At 40.0% G+C, this 9,818-nt stretch overlaps 1 long non-coding RNA gene across 3 annotated transcripts in view; it reads left to right on the top strand.

Moving 5' to 3' along the window:
- Window positions 1–7,773, top strand: part of LOC129049490 (uncharacterized) — a 38,419-nt gene extending 30,646 nt beyond the window's left edge. For 2 of the 3 annotated variants that reach the window (XR_008512610.2, XR_008512609.2), the window contains 3 exons: window positions 6,627–6,745; window positions 6,847–6,961; window positions 7,097–7,354. This is a non-coding gene — a long non-coding RNA (uncharacterized LOC129049490). Of the gene's footprint in view, window positions 1–6,626; window positions 6,746–6,846; window positions 7,355–7,686 lie in introns of those variants that run through there. The other variant, XR_010136676.1, reaches the window with a different exon arrangement.
- Window positions 7,774–9,818: the final 2,045 nt, after the last annotated feature.

Genomic DNA, 9,818 nt, shown 5'->3' with positions numbered 1-9,818 from the left:
TTCATTCATACTCTACATGTTTGTTTGTTTGTTTGTTTTGTCTCTCCCCTTCCTTCTCCAGGGCAATTGTGGGTGGGTGTGAATCTTTTCTATGTGGATCCTTCTGTGCCTGATATGATCCTTCTGTGAGGAGTCTTGCTCTGTCGCCCAGGCTGGAGTGCAGTGGTGTGATCTCGGCTCACTCTAATCTCCACCTCCCTGGTTCAAGCAATTCTCCTGCCTCAGCCTCCCAAGTAGTTGGGATTACAGGTGCCCACCATCACACCCAGCTAATTTTTGTATTTTTAGAAGAAACGGGGTTTCTCAATATTGGCCAGGCTGGTCTTGAACTCCTGACCTAAGGTGATTGGCATGCCTTGGCCTCCCAAAATGCTGGGATTATAGGCATCAGCCACCGTGCCCGGCCCATACTCTACATGATTCTAATACAGTCTGTTCATTAAGAAACCCTGCCAACATCCTGCAGTTGTCAGAGAGGGGAAAAGAACTGTTGATTGCTGGGCAGTCTTTTTATTTAGACTGGTATAGCAGTTTTCTTTTCCTTGTCTTACCTTTGGTGACAGGGTAAGGTAAGCTTTCTTTCCCTCAGTGTCTATTTTATAAGAGGGCGGATTCAGAGAACCACTTCCCTCCGGGCACACTTGGATTGGCTTCCTGAATTTCACCTGTTCATGTGCCACTCTCATGAGTTACCTTACATCCATCTACAGTCTGCTCCATTATACACTTAGTAAATTTTACTAAGTGCTTTATAAGGCTTTTCTTGACATTTCCTAAACTTAGTTTCCTAGTTTAGTTCCTAAGTTTCCTAGTTTCTTAGTTCCCATAGTTTCCTGGAGGTAACAAATTACCAGAAACTGGGTGGCTTGAAACAACGGAAATGTATTCTCTCTCAGATCTGGAGTCCAGAAATGAAATTTTTGGTTGATTCCTTCTGGAAGCTCTAAGAGAATCCAGTACAGAAGTCCCCGCCTTGTTCATGGGGGATGTGTTCCAAGGTCCCCAATAGATGCCTAGAACCACAGATAGTAGTGAACCCAGATCTGTTCATCAGAACACATTTCTGTTCATGTCTTCCACCCGCAAGCTTAATGCCCTTTTCATCTTAACTAAGCTCTTATCCCATGCTGTGGCTGTAACTTTTGCAGTTTGAAGTGTGACAGCAAAACTGCACAACTTTCTTTTCCCTTCTTCACAGTTTCACGAATAGAAGATTCTTTCTTATTGTAGATCTAAGCAACCTCAGCCTGTGTGTTTTTTCTTTCCTTATTAAGAACTTTCACCTTTTCACTCAAAGGAAGCACTTTACAGTTTTTCTTTGGCATACCTGACTTGCCAGTATCACTACTCTTGTATTTTGAGGCCATTACAAAGTCAAGTAAACTTTTCTTGAAGACCAACAGTGTGATTCCATGACAGTCAATTTGATAACCAAGATGGCTACTAAGTGGCTAATGGGTGGGGAGCTTAGACACTGTGTATACACCATTATATCCACAGGAAGTATCCATACTGGACAAAGATGATTCATATTTCAAGCAGGATGAAGCAGGACAGTGTGAGATTTCATTACGCTACTCAGAATGGTAGCGACTTAAAATTTATGAATTGTTTATTTCTGGGATTTTCCGTTGAATATTTTCAGATCACAGACCTGTTACCTGAAACTGTGGAAAGTGAAATCTCAGATAAAAGGGGGACTACTGGGCATGCCTTTTTCTCAGCATTCAGAAATCTTTGGTGTTCCTTGGCTTGTAGGTAGATGCATTGCTGCAGTCTCTGTTTCTGATTTCAAATCATCTCCCTGATGTGTTTCTTTTTCTCTTCTTTTCTAAGGACACTTTCATTGGATTTAGGGCCCACCATAATCCAGAATGATCTTATCTTGAGATTCTCAATTAAATTACATCTGCAAAGACTGTTTTTTCCAAATAAGTTCACATTGACAGGTTCTAGATGTACGTATATTTTGGGGGAGGCACAATTCAACCTACTACAGTTAGTATCAGTGATTGTCCAACCCCTCTGCTTTTGTGTGAGGGTGTCCTACCTCCTCAGGGTGACATTGGGTAAATTCTAGTGATTTTAGGCTTTTGGGTAGCTGCCAAAGTCAACAGGGCCACTTTGCAATTCTCAAAAAAAAAAAAAAAATACTGGCCACTTAAATATGACACAGGGAAAACATGTAAATGTGTTTTGTGGTCTTACTTTGTAAACTCAGTGGTTCTGTAATTCTTCTTTCTCCTTATCTTTTTGGCTTAGGGTAGGGTGCCTTGATAACATCCTCTGTTTGATCTGGTACAAAACTCCTTTATTGCCTCTGTATTAGTCTGTGCTCATGCTGCTAATAAAGACATACCCAAGACTTGGTAATTTATAAAGGAAAGAGGCTTAATTGACTCACAGTTCCACATGGCTGGGGAAGCCTCATAATCATGGTGGAAGGCAAGGAGGTGCAAAGTCACGTCTTACATGGTGGCAAGCAAGAGAGAGCTTGTGCAGGGGAACTCCCATTTATAAAACCATCAGATCTTATGAAACTTACTCACTACCAGAGAACAGTATAGGGGAAACCACCTTCATGATTGAATTATCTCCACTTGGCCTTGACACGTGGGGATTATTACAATTCAAGGTCAGATCTGGCTGGGGACGCAGTCAAACAATATCAGCCTCCAAGTACAGTGAAGAATTTGGGAAGCTAACTTGATATGGGAAACAAAGCTTTTATTCTCTTTATTTTAAAAAATTTCACATATAAGATATCTAGAACATTTTACTTGACAAATTTACTTACATAGGATGTCTTCATAGGTAGGACAGGTACCACTGAAAGCCCTGGGAATTTACAGGAAAGGTTTGGAGACGTAACTTTTAGGCAACACAATGATTATTCTCGTCCCCTTCAGTCTTATTCAGGGAGAAATGGGTTGTGAAAAAATGGTGTGGAATTTGGAATCAGATGGAGAGTCATTACAGTCTGATGCTATCATTTACTCTCTGTGTGAATTAAGCCAGTCACTTAACCTCTCAGCCTCATTTTCCTGATCTATAAAATGAAAATAGTGTCTGCTTTGTTAAATGGTTGTTGAATGCTAAATACATGTGCATGCGTGTGCACGTGTGCACACACACACACGCACACACAAAAGTTCCAAACAGTTGTCTGCTATCTGGTAAGTGCTCAAAAATACTAGCTCCATCTTTCCTTCCTTGCAGCCATGCTCTGAAAGCAACATTCAGAAGTACTTTTACTAATTTTCTTCTAGGTTATCTGGAAACTTTTTAGATGTTCTACTGTGGTTACTGCCTGGACTAATTTGTCTCTCACTTTCCTTTATTCCTTCATCTCAGCTTCCTTTTGACGTTGCCTTTCCAAACTTTATCTTCTCTCTCATGCTCACTCTCTTTTCTTTCAAGCAAGCCTCTTATTCCATTAGCCACAATATCAGAGACCTGTGTTCTATAAAGGAACTCTGAGAAAATAACTCTGTTCATTTTCTGAGCATCTCTTCAATCCTTTCAATAAATTCCTTTTTTTTGTTGTTTAAACCAGCCAAAACAGTTTTTATTGCTCACAACAAAGAATACTTTGGCTGAGGCCTGATATAAAGGCTGTACTTCAACAAGAAGAATGCTAAGTAACTGATCCAGGTAACTTCTCCATCTAGGGCATTTGAACTGGAATATTAGAATGGGTCAATTCGAATCCATAACAGAAGCAAGAAACGTACACCCAGAAACCAAGAGAAAGGAGAAGAGATGTGTAGGTTAAAATTATGAGTAAGCAGAAGTTATGAATAAGCAGAAGTTATGAGCTAGCAGAAATCAAAATACATGCAGAGGAGAAGGAGTGGTGGTTGGCTGATAGCGGCAGGCAAGTTGAAGCCAAGAGGAACATGAAGGCAAGGGAATGAATGAACCCCTCTTTTCAGGGGACTCTGTGCTAACATATTCACTAGATCTGCCTTGAATCCTGAACTCTTTTCCAATTTCTAAACTACATTTCAGTTTCTATAAAGTTGAATAACCCTGGCTACTCATGTGTTCCCCTGAAATTCTAGTTGCTCTTATTTTGATGTGTATCCTTACCATAGCTCCCCTATTATCTGAGGTAACCTGGCAAAAATCTATTTTTTGTGTGTGTGTGACCAAAAGATTCCAAGGATTGCAGTGATGTTTTGACTAGGACCCAGTAAATAGCTGTCAAACAGAGTCACTCAAAAGTCGCTGATCCGCCTTTTCCAAGATGTCCCTTTCTCTTCTTATCTTACTTGAAATTCCCAGCAGGAGACCTCCTCCTCTGGGCTGGAAAATTAATGTTTTATAAGAGGCCTCTGTTTAAGATGTGCTCTATTCCCTGAAGGGAAAGAAGAGCCAGGGGTGTTTCTCTGTGCACTAGCCATTAGCACCCAAGCAGATTGTATGAGTTTACCCTCAAATGCGAACTCTCAGAAGTCTGATCTTAGGGAATGAGCCGATTAGAGGGCAGAAGAATTGGACACTGGGCAGGGGGAGAGTGGAGAGCAGATCATGCAAAATGGCAATGAGAGGTCCCAGGATATTCTAAGGGAATGTGTTATGGACCTTTTCCAAAAAGGAAGGTCCTGGAGGGCTGCCCTGTGTGAAGAGGGCTGGGGAGCAGCGGGGCCAGCATAGTGGCTGTTCTAATGAGGTAGACAGCAGCACCAAACAGCCCCATCCCAGCCTGCCTTGCGCCAGCTGCAGAGTGAGAATTTGCACGATTTCCTTTACCCTTCTGCTCCTCCAGGAGATGGGACCAGGCTAAAGTGGGCCGAGGAAGACAGGCATCACACCTGCCCCATTGGAGGTTCTGCTCAGAAGTTACACCAGCATTAGTTGTGCCTTTAGGTTACTTATAGGAATCTGCAGCCTTCCTGTTGTTGTTGTTGTTTTGTTTTGTTTTGTTTTTGAGACAGGATCTTGTTTTATGGCCTAGGCTGGAGTGCAGTGGAGTGATCATAGGTCACTGCAGCCTCAACCTCCTGGGCTCAGGCAATCCTCTTGCCTCAGCCTCCCTAGATGTTGGGACTGCAGGCATACACACCATACATGGCTAATTTTTTAATTTTTGGTAAAGAGAGGGTCTCACTATGTTGCCCAGGCTGGTCTCAAACTCCTGGGCTCAAGCAGTCATCCCAATTTGGCCTCCCAAAGTGCTGGGATTACATGCCTGAGCTGCTGCGTCCAGCCTGTGGGCTTCATTTTTATCTCCTGCAACGTACAGTGCCCTCTCATGGCTTGTTTGAAAGGAAATATCTGTATGTCTCACCCAGGCAGTGAATGGTACACACTTCATGAAAAAAAGAGTGATTCTGTTTATGAGACTTGAAGCAGGAAGGAGTGGATTTACTCATGCTGCTGTATTTGAAGGGAGAGAAGACATATTAAAGCTGCTTTAAAGAAAGCAGAAGTCAAGTTATCTCTAAAGAGCTTTATTTCTTCAAAGTCTAAAATATACCACAGGTTTCTTGTTTTGTTTTGTTTTTTTGTTTTTCCTTTTCAGAATAGTGGGTGGAAATGCTCTTGGAATAGCAGTGAGTCACATCAGGGTGCAGGTAGGAGAAAAACGTTAATGCCACGGATGCATCTTTTCATGGGGTACGAGCCCCAGCAATGTCCGTGTGGCCAGATGACGCACTGCGGGTTATAAATCAATGATGAGCAACGTGAAGAGCAGACGGGGAGCTTCATGCATCCTCCACAGCTCTGTCTTGTGACTGGCTCGGGTCCATGTGCAATTTTGAAGAGGATGTTTGAAAAGGATATTCATCATTTTAAATTGCTCTGTGGGAGCTTTGCAGTTCATAATGTGCCACTTAGATAATTCTCAAAGATCAGTTTTCCTTGATGTGGTTTATAATTTAATAACAGCAAAAGGGCAACTTGGGGTGTTAGGACAGAAAACTAACTTTGAAGGAATTAATAAGAAATATGGAGTGGAGTGGAGAAGGGCTAAATAGGTTTGAGATGCTGGAGCCCAAAATGTCTGGCACTGGGAACTTCCATTGTCTGGCAAGAGCGTTGTCACCCTTTCCTCAGCTTAACCCTCAAATATACTGGGAAAGTCTGCTTACAGCTTTCAGCATGACTAAAATATGCTTTCTTTTGTGGAAAAAGAGTTAAAAACCCAGCAATGTAATTTAACCATACTAGTATTGATGATCTTGAAGAAAATAGAAGATTGTTATTGAGATAGTTCTGAGCCAAACTCATCTGCTATATTCTTTGCCTTATTTTGCAATTTTACTCAAAAGGATCCTCATCAGAAGTGTGGTATGTGAATGGCACTGACTGTCAAGTGGACAGTTGGAGTGCGGACAGCTGCTCCCCGGACACTCAGGTGAAAATGAATTAACAATTGGTAGCCTGGGAAAATGTGCATCTTGAGCAAATGTGCTCTCAAGTCAATGAAACAAGAAAACAGAAATGGATCCTGATTCTTTCAGTACCGTAAATATTAGCAGAGTATTATGTGTGTAGAATAAGAAAGCATAACACTTCCACAGACACTGCAGGAGGGAGACAGGAAAGAACAGCAGACTCAACAGACTTACTGTTGCATATTGAACTATTTTTTTCATATGTTAAAAATGTTTTCAAAGGAGCTCAAGGAGATATTTCCATGCAAAGTACCTGTAATGAAAGTGTTTTGGGAAATGGTGCCATAAAAACAGAGCCAGTAGCAATAGGATTTCTACTTCTTGCTTTGATACGCAGGCAGGTAGGTAGAGAAAATTTTCCCTGAACAGTGTTTGCAGTTTAAATGTCATAAATACTTTCATGTATTTGACAAATATTTATTGTGCACCTCCCTTGTGCCAGGACTGTTCTGGGTTTGTGAGACACGGTTGAGAAGAAGACAGATTTGCACAGGCAGTGGCGGTTGCCATGAAGATGCGTGAGAAGACAGGCCTGCCTGAAAATGCTGCTGGTCCTGGTACTGTCCTGCCCGCAACAGCACGCACACTCCAGTCTTGCCTTTTCTTGTGCTTTTTTTTCCATTTCTTTTTAAAGAAATCTCATTTCCCTTCTTCTTGCTCTTGTTCCCTCTTTTCTTTTCCTACTTCTCCAGGTATGTCTCCACCTTCACGGGACCCTCCAAACAAGTGCCCACTGCTTTTCTCAGTCAGTCATCCCCCTCTGTTCTCACTTCCCTTCTTGTTCAGCTTAGACACCATAATTCATCACTCCAGTGGTCTGCAAACTAGGTGCCCATCAGGTACAGGAAGACTTCCCAAGTGAGGACTTGTGCAAAGAGACTTTTAAGGAAACTCTCAATCATATGGATTCTTTTTCTTAAGTAGATCCACCTGAGAACTCACAGGTGTGTATGGAGCCCCTTCATCTACTCTGCATGAGAAAGACACATACCTCACCCATCCTGAGTCTTACTATCGTGTATGCAACTGGGCTGTAAAACCTTCAGAGTGCCAAATGAAGTGATGTGCCAAAGTATTAGTTTTAGGAAAATGTTCTTAATAATTAATTGAAACACTTAGGACTTTCCTGGTTTTCCTGTCTTCTATGTATTTGGTCTTATAAACAGTGTATCTTTCCCATGTTGGAATGTTCTGGAGTCAGATACGGTATAGAATGATATGGAAAGAATAATAATCTTTTTTGTTTAATTATTTTGACTCTTATCTTTGGTCTGTTACCAAGGAAACTACTGCTCTGAAAGTAGAGTCCTGTGAAGGCAAAGCAAAGAGGATATCATCAGAAAATGCTGAAAATTAAAAACAACATGTTAAAAAACATACCTGAACAATTTTTGTTTTACTTTATTTATTCAAGATACTTATCCTTAGGACTATTTTTTAAATTTAATTTTAAAATTTTAGAACAATGATAGATTACAAAGATTGACAAAGATAGAATTCCCATCTACTGCACACTTAGCTTCCCCGATTAGTAATATCTTAAAATATTATGGTATATTTGTCATAATTAAAAAAGCAATTAATGTTTCAATAATGATGGTATTATTAACTAAGGGCCATATTATTTCTCTTATTTTTTACCTAATATATTTTTTCTATGCTAGTGTCCTATTCAGAATACTGCACTCATATCTCCTTATATTCTACTCTCGGCTGTGACACTTTCTCAGACTTTCTTGCTTTTAATGACCTTTACAGTTTTGAGGAATACTGGCCAAGTATTTTGTAGAATGTCCCTCAATTGGAATTCATCTGATGTTTTTCTCATGATTAGACTGGACTTCTAGGTTTTGGGAGAAAAATCTCAGAGGTAAAGTGCCATTTTCTTTACATCATATCCAGGGTACACACTGTCAACATGACTTATCACTGTTGATGTTAGCCTTGATCACCTGGCTGAGGTAGTGTTTGGCAGATTTTTTTCCCGTAGAGTTACTCTTTCCCCCATTCCCAAGACATTTTATCAAGTGAAATGAAAAGAACCTTTGAACTGTCCAAGTAGACTAGGTTCATGATGCTGATTCTTGCAACTATCAGTGGAATGCTTTCCAAGATTAGCAATTTTTTCAAGATATATAAGGTAAAAAAATAATAATTTAAGTTCATGTTCATTATTCAATAAGATAGCTAAAATTTACTTTTAACAAATTTAAGATTTTACCTTATAAAATGTTTAATAATTTGTGCCTCCTGTTAACAATAAATAATACTATGTGTTGGCTGCTGGGCTAGTGAGTTTTTAGCATACGTGCCTTTTTCCTTAATTCAGAGGAAAAGTCTAAATTTATTATTGAAGACTACTGTATCTAAGCAAATTAATAGAAAATGGGTACTAGGCTTAATAATTTGTACAACAAACCCCCATGACACAAGTTTAACTATGTAGCAAACCTGCACGTGTACTCCTGAACTTAAAATAAAAGTTAAAAAAAAAATTTAAAAATTAAAAAAAAAGTTCTATTCACCTCTTCTGGCAACACAGCTATAAAAGGAGAAAAAAAATAGAGAAAATTTCTAATTTCATATTAATTCTTATTTACTCATTCCAAAAGGATGAAAAACAAACTTGATTCATGTATACAACTCACTTACCAGAGGAAGGTCATTCATGTTATCATAATAGTTCTCATTTCATAAAAAAATTACCATCTCATTGCACATTACCTTGCATTATACCAGGTAACTATTGAGAAACAATGTATTATTGTGGCCTTGTTTTTATAATAGCTGAAAGACATACAAAATAATTATATGAATTCTACACCATTTTAATCTTGGCTGCAGAAACAAGTAATCTAGTTTGCAAAATATATTTGGTAGTTTCTATCTCAGTATTTTAATAATATCCATAAAATACGAGTGAAGATACAATTGTAAAAAGTCAGCCGCTTTCTGAATGCAGTAAAGTCTGATATTGCTGCTGATTTGGCACTGATATTGGCTTTGCCAGTTAGATTGCATGGAGGGCGTTTTCCTTATATGGAAAGAGCCAAGTCTACAGCTTTGAAGTATTGATGAAAATGTATAGGCTGAGCGTGGTGGCTCATGCCTGTAATCCCAGCACTTTGGGAGGCCAAGGCAGGTGGATCACCTGAGGTTGGGAGTTCGAGATTAGGTTGGCCAACATGGCAAAACTCTGTCTCTACTAAAAATAGAAAAATTAGCCAGGCATGGTGGCGAGTGCCTGTAATCCCAGCTACCCAAGAGGCTGAGGCTCGAGAATTGCTTGAATCTGGGAAGTGGAAGTTCCAGTGAGCTGAGATCGCTTGAATCGCTTCCACTGCACCCCAGCCTGGGTGACAAAGCAAGACCCTGTCTCAAAAAAGAAAATGTACAAAGAACATGTGATGAGAG

Source organism: Pongo abelii, chromosome 14, assembly GCF_028885655.2.
Source record: "Pongo abelii isolate AG06213 chromosome 14, NHGRI_mPonAbe1-v2.0_pri, whole genome shotgun sequence".
In the NCBI taxonomy this organism is placed as follows: domain Eukaryota; kingdom Metazoa; phylum Chordata; class Mammalia; order Primates; family Hominidae; genus Pongo; species Pongo abelii.
The sequence above is the reverse complement of the archived record's forward strand: the minus strand, read 5'-3'. Positions and strand labels throughout refer to the sequence as shown.